This window comes from Felis catus, chromosome D2 (genome assembly GCF_018350175.1).
Source record: "Felis catus isolate Fca126 chromosome D2, F.catus_Fca126_mat1.0, whole genome shotgun sequence".
Taxonomy (NCBI): domain Eukaryota; kingdom Metazoa; phylum Chordata; class Mammalia; order Carnivora; family Felidae; genus Felis; species Felis catus.
Genome location: NC_058378.1, coordinates 75,541,405 through 75,565,695, shown reverse-complemented (window position 1 = coordinate 75,565,695; position 24,291 = coordinate 75,541,405). Strand labels below are relative to the sequence as shown.

The window sequence follows — 24,291 nt, the reverse complement described above, 5'->3', positions numbered from 1 at the left end:
GGGAACAAGGACTTCAATTTCCACTTGTCTTGTGTACCCCCTTCTTCTCCCTCCCCCACAAACCCCAGGGTCTCAGAGGATGTATACTCAAGGCTGGAAGGACTCCTGAAGGGCCCCATCCTGCCTCGCATCCTCCTCTGTGTGCATGTGCGATGAACAAGCACATGCTAGGGATACGCACGTGTGATGGACGTGCACGCATGATGAGCACACGTGCAATGAATCTGCACACACAATGAACATGCACACGTAATGAACATGCAATAAACACGTGGAGCTGAGTAGGTACACACTCAGGGCATTCCCACCAACCACACTAGTCTTATCCAAGGGACAGTGGACAGATGTCCGAACGCTCAGGTGTACAAACAGCAAGGGGAGGCACCAACTCTGGCCTGTGTTCCTGAGCCCACCGGCGTTTGAGCCTCAGACCTGGAGGCCCCTCTGTGTCTAGTGGCCAGGACCTTCCAGGGACTGAGATGCCATTACCCACCATCCACCTCCAGAGTGGCCTTAGATACCACATCACTAAAGATCACATAGCTCTTTAGGTCCCTCAGTATTTTAGGATATTGAGGGCCTCTCACCCTCCTCCATGTAGTCAATACCCCAACACCTGTGGACTTTAGAGCCCAGTTAGAGACACAGGATCTGGGGTAGGGCCTCGGCACCCTGGGCCTGCTCCTTGCTCTGGGTTGGGTGTGCAGCACCTCCAGCCTTTAACCCTTCCAGAGCGTGCCTGGGCCCCCCTCTCCAACCAGCAAACCAAGGGATACAGGAGGGCTTAGCTTGTGCCCACCCAGGCCCAGTGTGTGCCCCAGGGCTGGCAGGGAGCTGGTCTCAAGGAGTGGGGATCCCCAACTGTCAACCCTGCTGCCCTGGAAAGCTAAGGCCGGGTTCCCCATTAGCAAGTGGGTTGGCTTCTGAGGCTGGGACCAGGACCCCCACCCTGGGGGCTGGGAAATAGGAGAGGGAGCTGATGGTGGGGGTGTCCTTTCTCTGCTCTCCGCTTGTCCTGTCTTCTTTTCTTCTCAAGCCTCTGCAGAAGGCAAAGGCCTCAGACTCTACAGGACAGAACAAGTGTGCATTGGGCATTTGCTGTGGCCAGGCACCATTTGAACATTATCTTGTGTAATCCTCAGAATGTCTCGTTGAGGAAGAGATCACTGTGAGCCACGTCACAGATGAAGAAACAAATATCCAAGGTTGAGCAACTCGCCGGCTGATGACCCATCTGACTCCACACTTGCTCTTTCCTCTAACCAGGGTCAACACACATGTGCGCACACTGCAGAGTCCTTCCCCGGGGCCCTTCCCTGGACTCTCTGCAGTCCTTACTCTAAATCTACAAGGCAGGACTATTACTGTTCCCCCCTGACAAATAAGGAAACTGAGGCATGGGGAAGAAAGAAGCAAGTGGCTTTCTTTACTGGCTTATTAATAGCAGAGCCAAGGCCCCAACTTGAGTAGACTCTGGACCCCAGGCACTCACCCTCACCCTTCTGTCTGTAAACCTCCCTTTGGGGTACATTGAAAGCCAGGGAAATTCTCAGGGCTAAAAAAAAATTGCTGGGGTCAGACCACAGAAGTGATGCAGCATCGAGTAAGAGGAGCAGGAAAGGGGATCTCTCTAGCTGGGGCCCAAGCTTGCAAGCTCTGAGAAAAGACGTCACCCCAGACACCTGCAGACTTGTTCTGCTTGACCCACACGTGGCTTGTTTGTTTGCTGTTCACTGAACCAGTTGTCAAGATTTCAAACCACGAGGAGACTTCACATGCAAATCCAGATTTCAGATTTCTCTCCATAACGAAGCATCCCACATGGCAAGAATGGGTTAGAGCTAGGGAACAGCTGCTCCCGTGTGGCCTGCTTGGCCTCTGTAGGGATTAAAATGTGCATCCCCTAGAAAAGGGCTGCCCTCTGGAGACATCAGCAAAGTCAGATGCTCCCGTCTCAGCCCCTACCAGGCTGGGAGGTCAAAAGGGGCCATTAGAACAAGAACTAAGTCCTTGTCCTTTCCTATTCCTGCACTATTCGCTCCCAGATCTGGCTGGAAGAAAGCACATTTGTGTGTGTACGATAAAATATACACAACAAGAAATGTGCCATCTTACCCATGATTAGGTATACGGTCCAATGGCACGGATACATTCACATTGTTATGCAGCCATCACCACCATCCACCTCCAGAAATCTTTCATCACCCCAGACTGGAACTCAGGACCTATTAAACACTAGCTCCCTCCTCCCCCCAGCCCCTGGCAGACACCATTCTACTTTCTGTCTCTGTGAATTTCACTCCTCCAGTGAAATCACACAGTATGTCCACTTGTGACTGGCTCATTGCACTTAGTGTAACGTACACGAGGTTCGTTCATGTTGCGGCGTGTGTCAGATTTCATTCAGTTTTTAAGACCAAATAACATTCCATTGTGTGTAGGTACCACATTTGGTTTATCCGTTCCATCCATTTTTAAAAATTTGTTTTAACAGTCATACATTTTTGAGAGACAGAGAGAGACAGAGCGTGAGTGGGGGAAGAGCAGAGAGAGGAGACACGGAATCCGAAGCACACTTCAGGCTCCGAGCTGTCAGCACAGAGCCTGACATGGGGCTCAAACCCACGAACTGTGAGATCACAACCTGAGCTGAAGTCAGACGCTTAACCGACTGAGCCACCCAGGCGCCGCCATCCATTCATCTACTGATGGACACTTGGGTTGTTCCCACCACTTGGCTTTTGTGATCGGTGCTGCTATGGATATCTGAGTCCCTGCTTTTAACTCTTTTGGGTATATGTCCAGGAGTGGAATCACTGGGTCATATTGTAGTTCCACTTTTCTGCAGAACTGATGAAGTCTTCTGGACAGTACAGATCACCAGGATATACTGCATCAGGCTGTCTCCCAACTCTCTGTGATCAGAACCCAGGGATGTGACTTCTGGAAAGGCCCATCCCCCTACCGCCCACCAGGTGATTCTCAGGTGGCCAGTGTATGGAAACCAGGAGCCTATTTTACATGCATATACGTGTGTGTGTGTGTGTGTGTGTGTGTGTGTGTGTGTGTGCATGCATAGTTCTTACGGATTAATTGAACCATTAGGAACATTAACCCAGACTCATTCATTCACTCAACCAATATATGTTGAGCATCTACTAGAAGGAGCTGGGACAAGAGACACAGGGTGTCGCCATCTTGGGGCTTCCAACCTAGCAAGGAAGACAGACATCAAAGGCTTTATTTCAGTGGCTCAATGCGGGGGGACAACTTTGTCCTCTGGGGGACAACCGGCAATGTCTAGAGATATTTTTGGTCGTCACAGCCGGGGCGGGGGTGCTACTGGCATCAGGTAGGCAGAGGCCAAGAACGCGGTTGAGCACTGTACAATGCGTGAGGCAGCCCCCCACAACGGAGTGATCTGCTCCAAAATGTCAATAGTGCTGAGGTGGAGACACACTGCTTTATTTAACAAGCATTTGGACCAGCACTCAGAAGGGCAGGGTTTGGGGGAGACATGTTTGGGGCAACATGTCGCTGAAGCTGGAGTTAGGAAGGGAGGGGGTACCACCCAGGGAGCTGTCCCGGGCCAAGGGGGCAGACTTTCCGGCCCATGTGGGGCTCCTTTCCTCCTAAGGAGTAGGAGCCCCCAGAACAGGGCAGGGAATGTGGTAGGCAGAATGATGCTCCCCAAAGTGTCACCTGAACATGTTAGCCTATATCACAAAGGGGAACGAACATTACAGATGGAATTAAGGATAACAGCAGGAACATTATCTCAGGTGGTCTCGGTGGACCCAGTGTAATGGTTAGAGTCCTTACATGTGGAAGAGGGGGAAGAAGAGTCAGTTTAGAGCCATGCTGTGTGAGGAAGACCAGAAAAGCCACTGCCGGCTTTGAAGACGGAAGGGGCCACGAGAAGGCGGGTGGCCTCTAGAAACCACAAAAGGCAAGAAAACAGATTCTCCCTGGGAGCCTCCAGAAAGAACGGAGCCCTGCCCACACCCTAGTTTTAACCCAGTAAGACCCATGTCAGACTTCTGACCTCCTGAAATGTAACTCATTAATTTGTGTTCTTTTAATCCATTGGGTTTGTGGTATTTGTTACAGCGGCGAAAGGAAACTAATCCAGGGACGCTCTGGCCATTAGGGGTGTCCCCCTAAATGGCCACTGGGATCCTGAACTCACCTGGCCTCCAGTTCCTTGGACACAAACCCTGCCCCTCCATAACTCAAAGAGGTCGCCACTTCCAGACAAATAGTTAGCTCTTACGTGTGCTGCTGGGTTATTAGATGACATATTTGATGACTGAAGTGTCAATACTCTATTATTTCAGTCAGACCTGACTGTCTCTCGGGACCCTGAGGTGGTGAGGCCCAACACCCTGCTGCAGAAGTTCCTTGCGTGTCCTGGCCCTGTGACCCCAGCTGCCCCAGGCCCACCTCCCTGCTTGGGAGGATGTCAGGCCTACAGGGAGCTAAGGCCACCACCTCTCCACTACTCAGGGCCCAGCCAGGCCCCAGCAGCTGGGATGGCCAGTTCCCAGGCCTGCCCATCAACCACTGCTCATCTGTTCTCCTTGACCAGTTTCAAAGCCCTTCACCATGTGGTCACTGTCTTTCCAAGCTTTATTTCTCTCCCTGCCATTGCTCTCGGGACCTTTGCACCCACTGTTCCTTCTGACAGTAACATCTCCTGCCTACCTGTGTAAATGACTTTCATCCAGGCTTCAAGTCTTAACACAGGCATTCGGCTTCAAGGCTTCCTGTGCACCGTATGGCCATCCAGGAGGGCCTTCTCTGACCTCAGTAGCTGAAGTGGGGCCCGTTCTCTGCCTTCACCACTGCCATTAAACTGTGTTTGGGAGGCCCTGGTCAGTTGGGCAGCCTGTCTCTCTTGCACACACTCATCAGCTGACAGATTCACTTATCTGTCCCAACAGATTCACTTGTTCTCCCAACACATTAAGCACATTTTCACTGACGGGTCCAACCTGTATGTGTGAAGTTACTACCAGATTTCCAGGACCAGCCCCAGCTCTTACCAGTACCTGACATCTTCCTATTTAGTGATTTACTTGCCAATCCTTAGTCTCCCTGTTTGAAGGAAGACCATGGTGGCAGAGACCTTGGTTTCTCTGCTCTCTGTTGCTCTCTCCTTGGCCCACTGTGGATGTGCAAACAGTATTTGCCAAGCAGATGCAAGCGTTGTCCCTGTGACCTCTGCATGCATCATCCTCTCCCCCATCACCCCACAGGAGAAGTTCCTGACCCCTCCACCTGCTGAAGCCCGCTCTTTCTTCAAGCCCCAGCCAGCTGTCCCTTCTAGGGCTGCCCTTGAGAGGAAGACTCCCCGCCCCCCAACTTGCCAGGCCTACAGCCTACTCCCAGTTCGTCCCAGACCTATTCAGTGTCCCTCCGGGGGGTGGGGCACCTAACACAATGCCTGGTTAATCACCAGCTTTCATTAAGTTAGGATGACTGACTGGGTAAATGAATGTTTGCCAGAATGAATGACAATGTCCACCCCACCCTACCCCCAGCAGTCTGAGGTTAGCACTGAACTGGGTTCTGTATGTTTGGTGTTCACTAAGGTGGCATTAGCCCCATTTCACAGATGAGAAGCCAGAGGCTCAGGGAGAGGAATTAATGGGATCAGTGAATGAACTCCCAGCCATTTCCTGTCTTGAGCAGCTTTGGGTTTTATTTGCTTTACCATCTGACCCACTGCTGCTCATAGTTTATCTTTCGTGTTCCGGAAACAATCAGTGAACTGGACACGGTCCCTGCCCTCAGGGACATCCAGTTCATTCCAGGCTTCAAAGAGCAGAGACCATGGGGGTGGCCTGGCAGGCGGGAGGGTGGGGGAAGCAGCTCCAGCCGGGAAGGGGATGGCAGCAACAGGGACCAGGGGGCCAGACAGGAAGGGGGAAGAGGCCAAGATGCTGGGGGACATGGGCTGAAGTCTGCCAGCCCACGGTTCTGAGGAAAAGCACCAAAGGATCAAGATGGCAGGTCTTGATCCTGGAACGGGAAAGAGTTTTGCCTTTTCTCAAGGCAAAGCCTGGAGAAAGGTGGGCAATGGGAAGATGGGAGTCTTCTCTGACTCTGGACCTCACCCCCCACTGGCCCCATAGGAGGGAGGGGGCAGCTTGCAGGAAGGAAATTGCTTAGCAAATCATGGCTGCTTTCTCTAGTCCCTAGCGTCCCCCTCCACTGCCAGCTATGGCCTCACACAGGTGTACCCAGGGCAGGGAGGGCGGGGGAGGGTGCAGCTAAGGGAAGTGTGATAAGGGGGTGGCAGGACAGGAGAGAGGCAGCCAACAGAGAGGGCTGGGGGGCTCCTCTGGCAGGAGGGCAAGTCTTAGCAGGGAGTGGAGTGTGGGACTTGGGGACAAAAGGCAAAGTAATAGTGGCTCCCATGTCTTTTTTTTTTTTTCAATGTTTATTTATTTTTGGGACAGAGAGAGACAGAGCATGAACGGGAGAGGGGCAGAGAGAGAGGGAGACACAGAATCGGAAACAGGCTCCAGGCTCTGAGCCGTCAGCCCAGAGCCTGACGCGGGGCTCGAACTCCCGGACCGGGAGATCATGACCTGGCCGAAGTCGGACGCCCAACCGACTGCGCCACCCAGGCGCCCCGTGGCTCCCATGTCTTAAGCATGGGCCACGCACTCATTTCTTGTACTCCCATGGATACCCCCCGGGAACAATAAAAGGATCACCCCAAATAAACTGCCACAAGAGAGCTGTCACTATGGGGGAAGAAGCTGGCTTACTGTTATTCTTGTTGCTTGTACTGTGCCAGAGGGAGGTATTTGTGCAGAGGAGAGGACTGAGAGAAGACAGCACTGAGAATGAGAGGGGGCAGAGCAAGGTGGACCCATGTCTACTCCAGGGGGTGGGGGGGAGGGTATGGGGGAGGGCTCTGGCTCTGTGGCAGCTGGATCCCAGCGATGACAGCTTCTGAGCAATGAGGAACCTCCAGCCCCCGTGGCCAGACAGGCACAGCCGAGTGGAACTGCCAGCAGAGGCTCCTCCTCCGAAGGACACTGACAAAACCAGCCGCGGCAGTGACCCCCATGGTCTGTGATCTCATTGGCTGGACTCCTTCGGGCCCTGGAGCATCTCTTCCCATCCTTGGAAGGAAGTGGGACAGACCTCTGCAAAACAACTGGCCCTGGAATTCTCATTAACCTTATGGTATGATATATTTGATCCGGAAAGTGAAGCAACGTGACACTTCCTGTGCTCTTGGGGTCAGGGGACAATCAGCTATGACATCATCGCACTTAATTCTCACATCGAGTCCATGAGGCAGGTCCTGCTACGGAACCCCTTTTGCAGGTGAGAAAATAGTCTCAGAGAGGCAAAAACCTTGCCTTAAATCACTCAAGCAGCCATGTCACAACCTGAGCCAGGAGCCAGGTGCCGGACTCTCAGTCTAAAGTTTTCTTCCCTGCTGGCCAACGAGCAGTTCATCAGGGGAAGCTTCCATGCATTTGGTGGAAAAACCTTCCTTCATGCCCTTGAATCTGAGGTTGAGTGTGGCTCTTGGACTGGCAGCATCAGCATCACTGGAGAATTTGTTAGAAATGCAGATTCTCGGGCCCCACCCTAGACCTATTGACTCAGAAACTCTGGGAGTGCACCCAGCAGCCTGTGTGTTAATGAGCCCTCCAGGTGACTCTGATGCTCAGTCAAGCTTGAGGACCACTGCCCTAAATTCAGAGAAAGTCCCTGAACATCACATGGGAAAGGGGAGATGGAACCACTCTCTCTGGGAATTTCTCTCTCTAAAAAAGGATTTGAAGAGACACAGCAAAGTTGGGACAAACCACCAAAAGTGTTCCTCCCAGCCCCCATATTCAGTGATCCTGGGATCTGCCTGACAAGCACCGAGGTCCCTGCCACCTGCCTGACTTGAATCAGCTTAAGCCACTTACCAGGCCACCAGCCAGGGCGAGAGGCAAACTGTACAAGGGCCCTCCTGTTTCCAACATGCTCGGTGCTGGCCCATAAGGGTCCAGGTGGGGGATCCAGTCTCAGGGAACCCTATTCCATGCCCCCAGGCCCTGGCCTGGCTCCTAACAAGCTGGACAGGACCCCCCACAAACCCCTCCTGTACCAACAGTAAGTACACACTTCCCCTACCACGTGCCTCTACATTCTGACAGCCTCTGGACCTTGATTGTTCTACGGATCCCAGAGAGGAGTGAACCACCTCTGGAGACGGGCTTGCCGGGGTCCACAGAGGACCTGACGTGTTTCGAGGGCTCTGAAGAGGGAGAATATTTTCCCACAGAGTATGTTCCTCTAGGAAAGACTTGTCAACTCAAATCGAAAGACAGTATTGGTGAATACAGTTCCAGCCAAGGTTAGCAGGAAGAGAGACTCATTTGAGTTGACCTGCAAAGGGGATTGTTACCAGGATCATGGGGGCCTCTAAGAATCCAAGGAAAGGCAGCCAAGAGCAGCTGGGTTTTGGGAATAAGAAGGCCATGGAGACATGGAGAAGCTGGGGCTGGGGTGTCTGCCCCTCACTCCACCAGCTGCCCCTCTGCAGACCATACCAGGCTCACTCACCGCCTTGCACAGGCCCAGCTGGCCACTGGTGTACAATGAAGAATTTGGCCTTTGTCTCTGGTTCCTGGATGGTGACCTCTAAGTCCTTGGAATTTTCCAAGTGACAGAGTGGCATTTTTATTCATGCCGGGCCCCCAAAACCATACCAGAGTCTATGCTAACAAGATGGCTTAAGGTGGGGCTGACCATGCCAGAATGACCAACCATATGATCGGGTAGGTTCTGAGCCTGGTGATACTATCCAGGGAGAGATGAGCAACTAGAGATTGGGCTCAACCCCATGGCCAACGATTCCATCACTCCCGCCTAAGTAATGAAACCCCCGGTAAAAGCTCTAGGCACCAGGCTCAGGTGAATCTGCCCGCTGCTGCCCGGAAAGTGATGCGTCTCCTGCAGACCTTGCCCTATGCATCTCTCACGTTTGCTGGTTTGGATGTGTCCTTTTGCTCTAACAACATTGTAAGTAAAGTGATCTGAGGTCTGTGAGTCATTCTAGTGAATTATCAGCCTGAGGGGGTGAGAGAATCCCTGAATTTGTAGCCTGCCGGTCAGAAGTGCGTGCAGCCCAAACTTGCTGCTGGGGTCTGAAGGGAGGTCAGTCTCTGGGACTGTGCCCTTCATCTGTGCAGTCTGTGCTAAAACTCTGGGGTAGTTAGTATCAGAAATGTATTGTAGCTGTCTGGGAATGCAAGCTGGTGCAGCCACTCTGGAAAACAGCATGGAGGTTCCTCAAAAAAACTAAAAATAGAACTACCCCACGACCCAGCAATTGCACTACTAGGCATTTATCCAAGGGATACAGGTGTGCTGTTTCGAAGGGACACATGCACCCCCATGTCTATAGCAGCACTATCAACAATAGCCAAAGTACAGAAAGAGCCCAAATGTCCATCGATGGATGAATGGATAAAGAAGATGTGGTATATATATATATATATATATATATATATATATATATATACACATACACACACACACACACACACACACACACACATACACAATGGAGTATTACTCGGCAATCAAAAAGAATGAAATCTTGCCATTTGCAACTACATGGTTGGAACTGGAGGGTATTCTGCTAAGTGAAATTAGTCAGAGAAAGACAAAATCATATGACTTCACTCATATGAGGACTTTAAAAGACAAAACAGATGAACATAAGGGAAGGGAAACAAAAATAATATAAAAACAGGGAGGGGGACAAAACAGAAGAGACTCATAAATATGGAGAACAAACTGAGGGTTACTGGAGGGGTTGTGGGAGGGGGGTTGGGCTAAATGGGTAAGGGGCACTAAGGAATCTACTCCTGAAATCATTGTTGCACGACATGCTAACTAATTTGGATGTAAATTTTAAAAAATAAAAAATAAAATTAAAATTAAAAAAAAAAAAAAGAAAGAAATGTATTGTAGCTGTCAAGGACCCCGAGTCCTTAGGTTCCCCCTGGCCTGGCTCACCACCTGCCTCCCAGAACCCTGATTCTTTTAATGTTTATTTATTTTTGAGAAAGAGAGAAACAGAGCATGAGTGGGATAGGGGCAGAGAGAGAGGAAGACACAGAATCTGAAGCAGGCTCCAGGCTTTGAGCCGTAAGCACAGAGCCTGATGCAGGGCTCGAACTCGCCAGCCGTGAGATCAGGCCGTGAGATCATGACCTGAGCCGAAGTCAGACGCTTAACCGACCGAGCCACTCAGGTGCCCCCAGAACCCCGATTCTAAAGTCCCGGCCACAGGTCATGGGCCAGCCTAGACTCTGCACAATCCACTCAGTTCTGGCCCTTGCGGAAGGGAGGCCCTGGGGCAAGAAGGCAGGCTGGCCAAGCAGCAGGCCTCCCTGGGGCTCGGGCTCGAATGTTCGGAACAGAAGCCCCCACGGCAGCAGTGCCAGACATCACCAAAGGCGGGCTGGGCAAGACCACAGAAGCAACCATCCTCACTTCTAGAACATTTGGGTGCTGCCGGTTGAAGGCACGGGCCGCGGTGGGAAGGAGCGCAGGCTTCAGGAGCCCCCAGATTCCCACTGGGGCCCCTTCTTCCTCCTGCTGCCACAAGGTCTTCCCTCCAGCAGATGGCCTGTGGGCTGCTGGGGGCCACAAGGCTCGGAAAAAGTCAGCATTATGCTAACGCAAGGGACTAAACCTGTTAGAAATCCGAATTATGTGGTAAAGCAGGTCTTTACAACACTTAGGGGGCGTGGGGAGCATGAAAAGCGGAGGAGCCTCTCTCGACGCACTTCGATCAAGGTCTGGGAAGTTCTCGAGTATCCTGGTGACTGTACGTGGGAAGGATCTCTCTCTGTGTTCCCAGCACAAGAGGCCGATGACTCACCCACTCTTGGCCAGTCAAGTGGAAGGTAGTGTTACAATTCCGCCTGTGACGTCTGTGGGGCTAAAGAATCTGTTCAAGTCCTTTCTACCCAGGTGAGCTTTCAAGACTCGGTTTCCAAAGCACTGCCAGCAGGACCGGCTTTCCAGAAAATGCCGCCACGGGGAGGCTGGGAGTGTTCTCAGAGGCCACGGGCAAAGCGGAGGAGGCCGGTTTTTCTGATAAGGTAGGTTACCCCTGCGTCTGCTGCCTCCTACCCTTGCCCTCCCAGCACTGATATTTCTGTCCCATCCAGCCGGGCTCGGCCGCCTTTGCCACCACCAGAGCGGCCCCCCGGCTGAAGCTGATGAGGTGGGTGTGCAGCGTCTCACTGGTTCAAAGTCTCTCTTCATCCAGCCCCGAACAAGGCAACTTCCAATTATAGGACCCAGCTGGGCCCCGCAGCACTTGCGTGGTCTCTGCCTCAGGGCGCCCTCCTCTGTGAAGTTTCTAGATGCCTCCTGCCCTCAGTTCCTCCACTACCACACTGTCCCAAAGGGCTGGAGCTGGGAGGTCAGGATCTGGTGGTGCCGGGGACAGGGTGGGTGGAGATGCCCTGATAACTACCCGCTGATTGGAATGTTTGGAGGAAAATGTAACCTGGGGCCGCCAAAGGCGTCTCTGGCCCAGAATCTCCTGGGATGAGACTGTGCCGTTCATGCTGGACCCAGTCCACGGCCCCTCAGGAAGCATCACGGAGCCTAGGGTCTTCGAGCGTGTTCTGCACCTTCCTAGCTGGCATAGGACCCCCAGGGGTGGGCCAGAGGGGGAAGCAGTGGGGGGGGGGGCACTGAGCCTCTCCCCGCCCAAGGCCGCTTGCTTTCCACGGCCCGACACAACCAGCAGCGTCACCACCCAGCAGACACTGACCCTTCTTATCACTCCAGAGACCTAAGGGATAGGCCCAGAAGGCAGGCTTGAGCCCAGGCTCTGTTCAAAAGGTTGCCAGCCTGGTGCAGGTGCAGCCAGCCCAAGGAGCCACCTGCCCAGAGTCAGCGAAGAGAGAAGGCAGAGAGACTGAAGGCCTTTCCAGGCCCTGTTAACCCGCCTGGGAGCTGAGCTCAGCTGCTTAGTTGGGGGCTCCCTTTGTTCAGGGGACTCCCCGCCCCCACCAGGAAGGCGGGCAAAAACCACGGTGGGCATTCGCACACCCCAGGCCCGGAGGACGTGGGGAGGCAAACACCCACAGTTATCCGACCCCAGAACGTCTCCCCGAGCCGCAGCTGCAGCCGCGAGACCCTGAAACGTCCAGCATGCCCTTGAACGGAAGTGCAGTGTGGAAGTGGCAGGAAACACGGAGGGTGGCACAAGCCACGTGGGGCCTGTGGCCTGTGGGCAGGTCCCAGCACCTCCGGGCCCCCCTCACGGCCTCACCACAGTGGGGTTTCCAGAGAAGAAAAACCTCAGCCACCACCAGAAGGATCCCACAACCTCAAATTAGGAAAACCCAAACCAACACCAGGCCTGGTAAACGGTAGCCATGGGGACAGGGAGACATGGCCCCTCTCCAGCTCACCGAGCCTGCGAGAAAGGAGGCCGCTGGTGTGGCTTTGGCAGGGCGGGGAGGCAAGGGCACAGGCCCTCCTAGGAAAGCTTGCTGCTGAGGGCGGGGCGGAGACTGGGCCACCTCGACCAAAGGCTGCCGCCCCTGAGTGACAGCTGGGCTGTGGACCAGGGACTCGCATGCGCACTGCCTCGAGGCTTCCTCACTGCGATGTGATACGTGGGTACTTGTCTGTCACCTGCACTGTCACCTGAGCCATGCCACACAGCGGCTGCGTGGTCTCGCTAAGTCACTCGGTGTTTTCTCCGGCAGAGGATGAGGCTGCTATGCCATTGTTTGGCTGGGTTAAGAATTAGAGCTAAGCGTGCAAAGTTCTCAGCATAGAGTAGGGGCTCACTAAATGCAGCCATGATCACCAACCTCCAACATCAACATCACCATCATCACCACCACCGTTATCACTGTCACCATCCCTACCACCACCATCCCCACGAAGCCATCACCACCATCACCATCACTAACGAGAACGCCCTCCTCCCCCCACTGCCACCACCAGCATCGTCTCCACCACCCAGTTGCCCACCACTGCCACCATCAACACGCTATCTACATGACTTGTGTCGATAAGAGAACTGAGAACACGGAGTGGGCCAGGGACAGACAGCAGGTCTCAAGCCCAGGTCTTTCTTCTGACTCCAAGTGCAGCCATCTGTCCATCCTACCACTCCTCCCCCCAACACACACACACACACACACACACACACACACACACACACACACACACACACAACTTCCCCATCAGCAGGATGTCAGCATCTATCCCATGTCTGTCAGAGGGTACCACAGGGAAATCATGCCTCCATGATATGGACCCATTTCCTCTCTGACCTCACCTGCCCCGACTCCCTCCCTCACACCACACTCTCCTCAATATCCTCAGATGCCCTGGGTACCTTCCCACCTGAGGACCTCTGCTCTAGCTCAGGAGTCAGCAAACATCTTCTGTAAGGGCCACATGGAGTCTCTGGGTCACAGACAATCTGTAAACAAACGGGCTGTGTTGCAATACAACTTTATTACAAAAGCAGACAGCAGACTGGATTTGGCCCCAGGGTCTTAGTTTGCCTGAGTTTCTCTGTTCTTGCTGTTCCCTTTGCCTGGGACCCTTTTACTTTTTCATTTGTGTTACACCCATAACCTTGTAGCATTCTGTGTGGCTCCTTTATTCTGTCCATTGTTTGTCACCTATCTCTGCCCCTCCTTCCACTGGAATGTAGGCTTCATGAGGGCAGGAATCTTGTTTTATTCCCTGCTATTTCCCAAGCACCCAGAACAGTGCTCGACACATAGTAAAGGCTCAATAAATCATTTATGAGTAAGTAGATGGTTAGACAGAGAGGCAGGGCCAGAAGAGAAGAGATGGTTTCCAAATGGACTTCAAAACAAACAAACAAACAAACAAACAAACAAACAAAAAACCATACCACACACCATAGCCTTTTCTGAGCTTGTGTTTTCCTCCCTCAAAATGGGAATCCAGCAGCTTTCCCTGGGAGGGGGCAGGGTGCAGACAGCCTCTCCTGCCCTTCCCCTCAGTTATGTCAGCTCTCCCAACCCTGAACTTAGAACCCCTTCTCCATGGGCAGCGCAGAAAGGCAGGGTGGGGGCTCTCATCAAATGGGCAGCGTGGGACTTCTGATGCCTCTGTCCGTGGCCTGAGTGGCCCCAGGCCACCTCGCCAACCTCTCTGGGCCAGTTTTCTGATTTGGAAAACATCCAGAAGCCCTTTGTAAGGGTCAGACAGAGCACATGCTTAAAACCCTAGCGCCGCACCAGGTACCAGGTAGGCACTAACATGATTTAAACCCTGCCACTCCCCATCCTGGCCCCCCCAGACCTCCCCTCCCCTCCCTGGGGCTTTCCACTGTTTGCTCCATTCCTCTGTGTCTCTTCAGGGCTTGAGAGAAATTTCCTTCAAGTGAAAGCAGACACCTCATCCTCTTGCAAACACTGATGACCTTCTTAAAAATGTCCTTTCCAAGGAAAACCATATTTCAAATGTATTTTGGGGCTTACTACACTTTGTCCACACCGGTTTTCACAGTTGAGAAAGTTTGGCCACAAAAACTAACTTTTCACTGCAAAAGTAATCCTCTTCTCTCAGCAAAGCCCAAATTTGGTTACTTTTGTCTTCACTATGTTTTCTTTCGGTTAAGGAAGAGAAAGGCTGGGTGGGGGGGAGAGGGGGGTGTGAGCTGACCCCGGAGAAAAGCCACTGGCAGCTGTAAGTTGGCTCCAGCGTCCCAGCTGTGGCTATTTTGTTGGAGAAATAAACAGGACTATTTGCTCATGAAAAAAATGCCCCAGTTTTTCATACGATATTCATAAAAATATTTGCATTTCCCTGTGAGTAATAATTACTTCTGCTGCCCCCAGAATTTTTGCATCACCTACCTAAAAGAAGCTGAACAGATTCTTTAGAAAGCCCTCCCAATCATTATCCATCCAGCGACCTGGGTATGTTGTGGTGTAGATACAACTGCCCATATAGGGCTGGGAGGTCTGAGGTACAAAGAGGAAAGGGAGGGCCAGGCCCTGGTCTGAGTGCTCCATTTTCTCTGAGCCTCAGGACACCACAGCAAAGTTGATTTACTGTGCACATGAGGAAACAAGCCCAGAGAAGCCAAGTATCTGGCCCAGGTTCACACAGCCGCTAAGTGGCTAAGCTGGGAGTTGAACCCGAGAATGCCTGGTTCTTAACTCCCAGCCCACGAGGCTGATGTGGAGTTATCTCCAGAGACACATGAGAACTGACCCCTCAGAACGTTCCCCCAAAGCCTGAGGCCACAGAAGCCCAAAACTGGTGCAGCACAGAGACAGTTACAGAGAAAAGAGTTTCCAATGCAGAGATGAAGTCTCCCAAACTGGGGTCCAGGAGAGAGTTCTTGATTCCCATCTACCTTCATCCATGCTTCCTCCCCCAGCTTCTCCCTCTTGGCAGATGGCACCACCATTCATACAGGCACTGAGGCCAAAAACCTATGTGTCATTCCTCATTCCATCCTCCTCCTGGCCTCTATGGTAAGCAGCCTCCAAGATGGCCCAGTGATTCTTGCCTCCTGGTATTCATAGCCTACATGGTCCCCTCCCATACTGAACCTGTGTAATCAACAGGATGTGGCAGAAGTGATGGAGTATGACTCCAAGGCTAGGTCATGAGAGTCAGTGTGCCTTCCTCCCTGCTCGCTTGGATCACTCTCGTGAAAGGCACTTGTGCAGACCTATGAAGAGGCTCATGTGGGGAGGAGCTGAGACCTCCTACAGACAGCCCGAATTTGCCAACCATGTGAACGAGCCCCCTTGGAAGTGGAGCCTCCAGCCCCATTCAAGCCTTCGGATGATGGCAGCCCCGGCCGACATCTTGTCTGCAATCGCATAAAAGACCCTGAGTGAGAACCACCCAGCTAAGTCGCTCCCAAATTTCTGACCCACAAAAACCACGAGACAACAAATGTTTGTTGTTCTAAACTGCTAAGTTTAGAGCAATTTGTTACACAAGTACAGTTAACTAACACTGCCTTCTGCCTGCAACCATCCATCAAGTCCTGTGGATTCTACTTCTAAATGATGTATTGACTCTGCCATCTCCCTTCTCCTCCACGGCCACTGCCATGGGCCAAGCCACCATCACATCTCATAGGATGACTGCAGACTGGCCTCTCTGACTCCATCTGGTTTCTGCCTGACCCATTGCAGCCTGTAGCATTCTACAAATGCAAACTACTTCCAGTCCCTCCAGTGGCTCCCTGTGGCCCACGGGATGAAACCTGAACTCTTTGCCATGAGCCATAAGGCCCTTCAGGCCAAAGCCCACCTGCCTCCCTTCCCTGGCCTCATCTCCTGGTCCACTCTGCTCCAGCTGCCCTGGGCTGTCTTTTGTTTCCCATATGCATCAGCTCTCCCCACTCGGAGCCTATGTCCTGGCTGTTTATTCGGCCTGAAACACTCTTCCCATGGCCCTACCTTTACTTTCCAGCTGAGAAATCACCTCCTCAGAGGGGTCTTCACTGATCACCCTATCTACTGAGCATGATTCCCCATCAGTACTCCCCATCGCTACGTCTTGTGGATTCCCTTTACAAACTATAATGACCTGAAATTAGTTTATTCATTTATCTATTAATCCTGCTTATTACCATCCACTGCTCTCTATCCCTTAGGCTACTTTTTTGGAAGCTGGCACCATGACTGTACCCAGTGCCTGGCACCAAGCAAGTATCCAATAAAATGTTGTTAAATGAATGAATAAATGCATTTCCTGTCTTAATGTGATCCCAGAAAAATCCCCTGTCGTTTGAGACCTTGGAATCTCCATCAAGAAACCATTAACTAACTAGCCATGAGAGCCTAGGTGTGCCTTCCCCTCTCTGGGCCTCAGTTTCTCCAGACAAGGAGCTGGGTGGAGGAGTTCTCAGGTCCTATGGGTCCTTGTGATGGATCTGAAAGCAGTAAAGCCACATTCTGGGGATGTCTGTGTGCTCCCGGAAGCAACCAGAGGGCCTCACCTTGGGGTCTACAGTGCCGGCACTTTGTCCTTAAAGATCAGCTCAAGGCAGCATCTCCGTGGAAAGAACTGTTTCCTTTAGAGGATATGTAAATTCTTGACCCAGTAAAGTTCATGGGCTACTTCCACCAGGAGCACACTGTACCTGAGAATGAACCATGAGCCTGAACCATGAGCCCAGGAACCACCTGTGTTCCCTGCAAGGACCTGAGGACTAGCCCACCACCTACTGCTGTCATAGACTTTGGCTCTGGCTCTGTTTGCTTGGCCCACAAAGATGTGGCAGGCATACAGTGTTCAGGACCGCTCAGAGGAGACTAAAGACAGTGGTTGGGGAAGTGGAGCATCTACCTGGGGACTTGCAGAGGCAGGCTCTATACTGGGGTCCCAGGCCCCCCATGACCATGTTCCCTCTGTACCTTCTCCTCCTAATTCCATTACAGAGCAGAGTAAACAGGGACAAGGCAGTTGGCCTTACAAAGTCTTCCCCTAAAATATGCTTCCTTCACTGTAAAATGGCCAAGCAGAGCTCTATTTGGCAGATGAGATTTCTACCCTTAGAAATTCAGAATCAAATCCAAATACAAAAAGCAGAGATTGCCACAGGGCGACAGCAAGTGGAACGTGGGTGACTTAGCTTCCTATCGATGCTGTAACAAATCACTGCAAACTCAGTGGCTTAAAATAACATGAATTTATTGGGGCGCCTGGGTGGCGCAGTTGGTTAAGCGTCCGACTTCAGCCAGGTCATGATCTCGCGGTCCGTGAGTTCGAGCCCCGCGTCAGGCTCTGGGCTGATGGCTCAGAGCCTGGAGCCTGTTTCCGATTCTGTGTCTCCCTCTCTCTCTGCCCCTCCCCCATTCATGCTCTGTCTCTCTCTGTCCCAAAAATAAATAAAAACGTTGAAAAAAAAATTAAAAAAAAAATAACATGAATTTATTATGCTGAAGTTTTGGAAGTCAAACTGGGCTAAAATCAAGGTGCAAGTAGGGCCGGTTCCTTCTGGAGGCTCTGGAGGAGACTCTGTGCTCTCACCTTTTCCACCTCCCAGAGGCCATCCATCCTGCGTTACGTGGCTCATGGTCCTTTCCTTCATCTTCAAAACCACCAGTCACCTGCAAGCATCACCACTCTGGCCTCTCGCTCTGTCGTCCAATCTTCCTCAGTCTCTCTATTGTAAGGACCCTTGTGATTACATTGGGCCCACCTGGATAATCAGGATGACCTCCCGTCTCAAGATCCTTCACTTTATCACATCTGAAAAGTCCCTTTCACCATGTCAGTAACACACTCAGGTTGCGTGTGGATGTCGACATCTTTGAAGGGCCCTTATTCAGCCTGGCACAGTGATGATTAAGACCATATGTTCCAGAGCCAGGCTGCCTGGGTTTAAATCCCAGCTGTGTCCTTTACTAGCTGTGCCACTCTGGGCATATCACTCAACCTCTCTTTGCTTCAACTGACTCCTGCGTGCCTCACAGACATAGGAGTCAGGACATGATGTGTGGAAAGCATTTGGCACAGTGAAGATAGCTCAGGGAGAGAGGGCTGTAATTATCCCCTCCTCTCCACCAGAGTCAGAACTAATGGATGTCAGAGCTGGGAGGGACCTTGGTGATCACCCAGCCCTGCCCCTCACTGAACAGCTGGGGACAAAGAAGCCCAGAGAGGAGAAGTGAATCACCAGGTCATACAGTATTTTCTCAGGCAACTCCCCGTTACCCTTTAACCACCACCCGATACGGACTAGCCTGAAGGAGGGTCTGGCAGGGTGATCATGGTCCCCTGGCACCCTGCCCTACGCCCAGTACCTACTAAAGGACACAGCAGCCAGAGTCACACAGTGGGGGAGGGAAGTGCTCCCCAGCAGAACAGCTGCAGGAAACATCTGCAGGTGCAGAGGCCCCGGTCAAAACCTCACATGTGTGGTTCCCACCCCACCCACCAGGCTCAGGGGTCAGAGTCAGACACAACGCATCTTTCCCCAAAAGAGGTCAACAGGAGGCTAGGGACATAGAGACCCACGTTCAGGGCCAAGAGAAAGTGCTCTGGAGCACAAATGGCAGCCAGGCCCCCTGTCTCTCTATGTGACCTCAGATTGGACACCTTTGGGCCTCCGTTTCCACATCAGAAAAGCAAGGTGCTGGACAGATCTGTGGTCTTCTCTGTGCAATCCAGGTTTCCGGGGTCTGGGAGGCCCTGACTAACTTTCAGAGAGTCCTAGAAGAGCCAGCCGTGCATGGACACAAAGCTGAGGCATGTGTCCAGCTTGCCTATCTAGGCATCACAGTTCATCAGTGAGTGCAGTTCAGGCTGAACAGACCTGCTCAGAGGTGTCTGTGATTAACAGAGGGGGGAACACAGTGACTCACTTCACTCAGATCGCCTGTTTCGCAGGCAAAATGCCTCCCTAGAAGGAGACAGGGATCACCATGGGTCCTTGGCGGAAGCTCAGTTAGGCTCTGTTTCTTCCAGCCAGAGGGCTGACTCACCCCAAAGACTTTCCCCTCCCATAAATCTGGCCCAGACAGGCACTGCCCCAATGGTTCAATTTCCCCCACCATCACACTGTCCTCAAACTGACTCCAAGGGCTCCTCCTAGAAAGGTCTTCATAAGGTTCTGTACAGGGTCTTTCCTGGTCTCAGGGGCAGCTTTTGAACAGAAAGAAGCCCAAAGTGGGGCGGCCTCCAGGGCAAAAGCCAGGCCTTCACTTATTTCCTCACTGAGAAAGTTATATCTTCTTGCCTCAGGGCCTTTGCACACGTCATTCCCTCTGCCAGATATATACTTCCCGTTTCATTGTTTTTAACGACATATTTCAAGGTTAAAGAGAATAAAATTTTTTCAATACGCATTCACATAGGTTTTGTCAAAATAATTCATTCACTCTGTATTGAGAGACACGTAGGCTATTATTTCCAAATGTTTACCATCACAAATAAGGCTTCTCTGAGCACTCTGAGACACATCGCCCCCGCTTCACTGGCCACGTGTTCAGGTCTCACTTAGCGTCACATCATTCCCTGAACCCCCTTTCTGTCAACCCAAGAGTTATGTCTCCACTTTCCTCTCTCCCACCGCTCCCCAGTCTTTCCTTTAAAGCGCATGTCATAATCTGTGTCTTTATTAGGTTTCCCTGCAAGAGAACAGGGACCACATCCCTTTTGCCACCAGTGATCGGTGCCCAGGACACTGCCTGGCGCCCAGTGAAGTGTCTGTAAAGAAGAAAGTATTTGAATGAATGACCGAGCAAAGGCGTCACCCCAGAAGCAGGCTATGCCGTGTTCCTTTCCACTCAGGACTCAGAGATGAACCCGACACACCTTTCCACCTGCCCCCCTGCTCTGCCCCCGGGTTCCTGCCGCGTCTGAGAGCCCTGTGTCCTGATGAAGGGAGCTCTGGGAACTGGAAGGCCAGAAGCTCTGGGCCAGACCCTCAGTGTACCCTCACTCACAGGTGAGGTCAAGGAGACCTTCACACGGGCCCTCCCACGGCTCCTCACGGCCAGGCACCAGCTCCTGTGCCACCACGGCAGGTCTGGGCGACACTTGCCACGGCCATGCTGATGCTCTGGGAGTCCCGAGAGCCAGAGTCTGTACCTCCTCCCTTGCATCCCCGCACAGCTGGAATGGACCAGCCCCCACCTGCTGGCCACACCTGACCTTGAGGTCAGGCCAAGGAGTAGGTCTGAGCTGTGTGCCTTCGCTTGCTACCAATCACTTAAAGTCTCTGTTTCTAAAGCTTCAAGAGAAAGTGCTGGATACAGAAAACTGGGTGGGGGGCGGCCAAGGAAATAAAAATAATAACAGCCATTAGGTGCTGTTGCCAAAGGACGCTCTTTACAGGCTGACCCGCCCCAATCCCACAACTCGACAAGTCAGTTCTGGCTCTGACAGATGAGGAAACTGAGGAACGGTGAAAAGTGGTGATTTCATTTTCCTTTTTATTTCACTCGCCTGTACCTAAGTCCCAGGAGCAGGACTCCATCATGACCTGACCAACACCCCCAGAATCACAGCCTGCCTCCTTGAGAAACATCTTGGCCTACACACGAGGCACTTCCTGCCTCCTCCATTTAATTCTGACACTGGCTTGTAAGGTTTGACTGACCATCCTCATTTCAGAGGTGAGGAAGCTGAGGCTTAGGGTCCTGTCTTTGGTAATAGCCAGGAACGGTAGAATTAGTATTCTAACCCAGATCTTTCAAACATGAACACTCAATCAATGCCTCTGAAGTAGGGAGACCTGGAAGCTGGATGGTCAGAAGCTCCAAAAGATATATAATACAAGTCACATAGGCAATTTTAAATTGGCTGCTAGCCAATTAGAAAGGAAAGAGAGGAGCTCCCGGGTGGCTCTGTCGGTGAAGCGTCAACTCTTGAGCTTGGTGCAGGGCATGATCTCATGGTTTGTGAGTTCAAGCCCCACATCAGGCTCTGTGCTGGCAGCGTGGAGCCTGCTTGGGATTCTCTCTCTACCCTTCTCTCCCTCTCTCTCTGCCCCTTCCCTACTCGCCTCCTCTCTGTCTCTCAAAATAAATAAACATTTTTTAAAAGGTATAGAAAGGAAAGTAAAATTAATTTTAAGAACATATTTAACTCCATAAATCCAAAATATTACCACTGCAACATGTAATCAGCATAAAAAATTGTTAATGAGACATTTTTACTTCTTTTCACACCACGTCTTTAACACCCGGTGTATATTGTACCCTTAGAGCACACCCCAGTTCAGACTGACTGGCCACATTTCAAGGGCTCCACAGCCACGTGTGGCGAGCGGCTACCGGCCTGGCTAGTGCCTGTCTACAGCAAGACAGAAGCATGTAAGACCACGGGCAATTCGTTCAGTCTCACCCGCCCCACCAACCAGGACTTCCTGCGTGTCTGCCGTGGGTCAGCAGCAGAAGCAACCCTGCACCCAGGGGTTTCCGTAGGGAGGCGGGTAGACACAGAGAAGGCAGCAATGAAGGGCACCACACCTCACCGTTCACACCCTGTCCCCATAAAGACAGAGATGGTCATCTTTCAGGCCAGAGCCCCTGAACTGCGGTTTGGAAAAGGTAGGCATATCACACCCCCCTCTCCTGGACGTCAGAATAATGACCACCCCTCCTCCCTGCTAAAGAAAACTTGATGTAACAACCTCCTGGCATTATTTTCACCCTCAGACCCTAAGGGAATCCTTTGAGTTCCTCCACACCTGATGAAGGGACTCCGCCTCCCACCCATTGGCAGGAAGCTGCAGGTGGCAGGCCCCAGGCAGCTGTGGGGGCTCAGATGCCCTCGAGGGTAGGCCCAGCAGAGCTCCTGCCCAAGCCCAAAGGTCCCCTCTCCCTATAGCTGCCACCAGGCCTGACCCCAGAAGCAAGTCCTCCAGGAAAGGAAGGAAAGAAAGGGAGGGAGGAGAAGGGGAAGGGAGCCCTCAGATGACTCCCATTAAGATACATGCCCTGGGGCACCTGGGTGGCTCAGTCGGTTGGGCATCCAACTTCGGCTCAGGTCATGATCTCGCGGTCCATGGGTTCGAGCCCCGCGTCGGGCTCTGTGCTGGCAGCTCAGAGCCTGGAGCCTGTTCCAGATTCTGTGTCTCCCTCTCTCTCTCTCTCTGACCTTCCCCCATTCATGCTCTGTCTCTCTCTGTCTCAAAAATGAATAAATGTAAAAAAAAAAAAATTAAAAATAAATAAATAAATAAATAAATAAATAAATAAAAAATAAACAATAAAAAAAGACACATGCCCTGTCGGCACTGTCCCTGCAGTCTCAGCCGCGTGCACAGAGTGAGCACCTCCCTGGGGAAGTGGGTTGTCGGGCTCCCACCCCTACACAGGCCCTCAGCAGACGACTGGCAATGGGACAACATGGGACACTGAGGACCGTGCTGGGCACGGGCTAAGGAGTCGGGGCAGGTCAGGGAGCCCGGCCACTCACCAGCTGGGTGACCCTGGGCCAAACACTCTTTGGGCCCTGCTCGTCGCCTCTGTGAATGAGAATGAGATTTGCTTTGCCACTCAGGGTTGGGAGGAATAACTGAGAAAACACGTACGGCTCCCAACTCGGTGCACGGTGAGAGCTCCGTCCCCCGCCGCTCTCACTACTGTCCCATCCTTGTCACCAAGGACCAACCACTTCTCCCCATGCCTTTCCTCTCCCCGGTTCACTCCTCTGCCGGCCGCATCTCGCTCCCTGCGCCCATCGGCCAGGGGTGCCCAAGGCGGCCTCTCAAGCTGTTCTCAGGCACTAAACGCAGTCCAGACCCATCCCCAAGCTCCGGGTAACATCACACTGGCCAGCCTGCCTCCAGGCGGGATGATGGACACTCGCAGGAGCCGGGCATCACACTGGCACTTCAGGGTAAGCCAGGATCCTGGGTCTGCCTGGGGAGGGGACGCGGGGCACAGTGCAACCCTGGGTGGTGAGCGGATCAGAGAAGCCCTCTCCAGCCTCAAACCCTGGAGACACCCCGGATCTTCACCTGCCCTCCCCGCCTTACATTCCACACTGAGTCCATCTCCGAGTCTGTGGGGCTACCCGAAAACACCTGCCTGTTCCCTCCCTCTGTCTCCACTGCTGCCACCTGGACCAGGCCAGCATCCTCTCTTGACACTCAACTGGCCCAGCCTCCTTCCTGCTCTCCCACCTGTCTGTTCTCGCCCCCTTCAAACCATCCCCACCCAGCTGCCAGGGTTGGCCGAGCTCAAAGCACACCATGGAATTCTCTCACTTAAAGTCCTCCAATGATCTCCAACGTGCAACCGCCCTGCGCACGACCCGCACCTGCCTGCCTCTCGGCTCGGCCCCTGCCACACCCCAGACGCACACTCCACTGGGCACCTGACCTCTTTCTCATGCCCACCTCCGGGCCTTTGCACCAGCTGTGCCTCCTGCCCACCATCCGCTGATGGCTCCTTTCTGACCCCTGTGATCCTATGCCCCCGTGGAGGCTCCCTGGGCCCCTCTACAGTGACACTTCCCCTTGCAGAGACTGTCCCCTCCCCTCATCGAATTCTGCTTTATCTCATCGACTCTACAGTATCTATCACTATCAGGAATTATTCCTGTTTATGTACTTATAAATTGTTTCTTTCCACATGACACGATCTTGTTTGCTTCCTGGTTCACTGCCAGTCTACCACCCCCACCCTAGGGCAGGGAGAGCATCTGCCTTGGTCACTGCTGAGCCTCAGAGTCCAGACCATGTGAAAAGTTAGCCCTCCATAAATGCACGTGACCATCCTCTACTCACTGAGCAATCTTGAGAGGGTC

At 52.6% G+C, this 24,291-nt stretch overlaps 1 protein-coding gene and 1 long non-coding RNA gene across 3 annotated transcripts in view; one reads left to right on the top strand and one right to left on the bottom strand.

The window, feature by feature from the left end:
- The window catches only part of GRK5 (G protein-coupled receptor kinase 5), a 217,169-nt gene that overhangs the window by 118,617 nt on the left and 74,261 nt on the right, over positions 1–24,291 (bottom strand). The gene's annotated exons all lie outside the window — the stretch shown is intronic.
- LOC109492728 lies at positions 10,913–16,760 on the top strand. The gene is made up of 2 exons (XR_002146695.3): positions 10,913–11,141; positions 15,443–16,760. It is a non-coding gene; the product is annotated as an uncharacterized LOC109492728 (long non-coding RNA).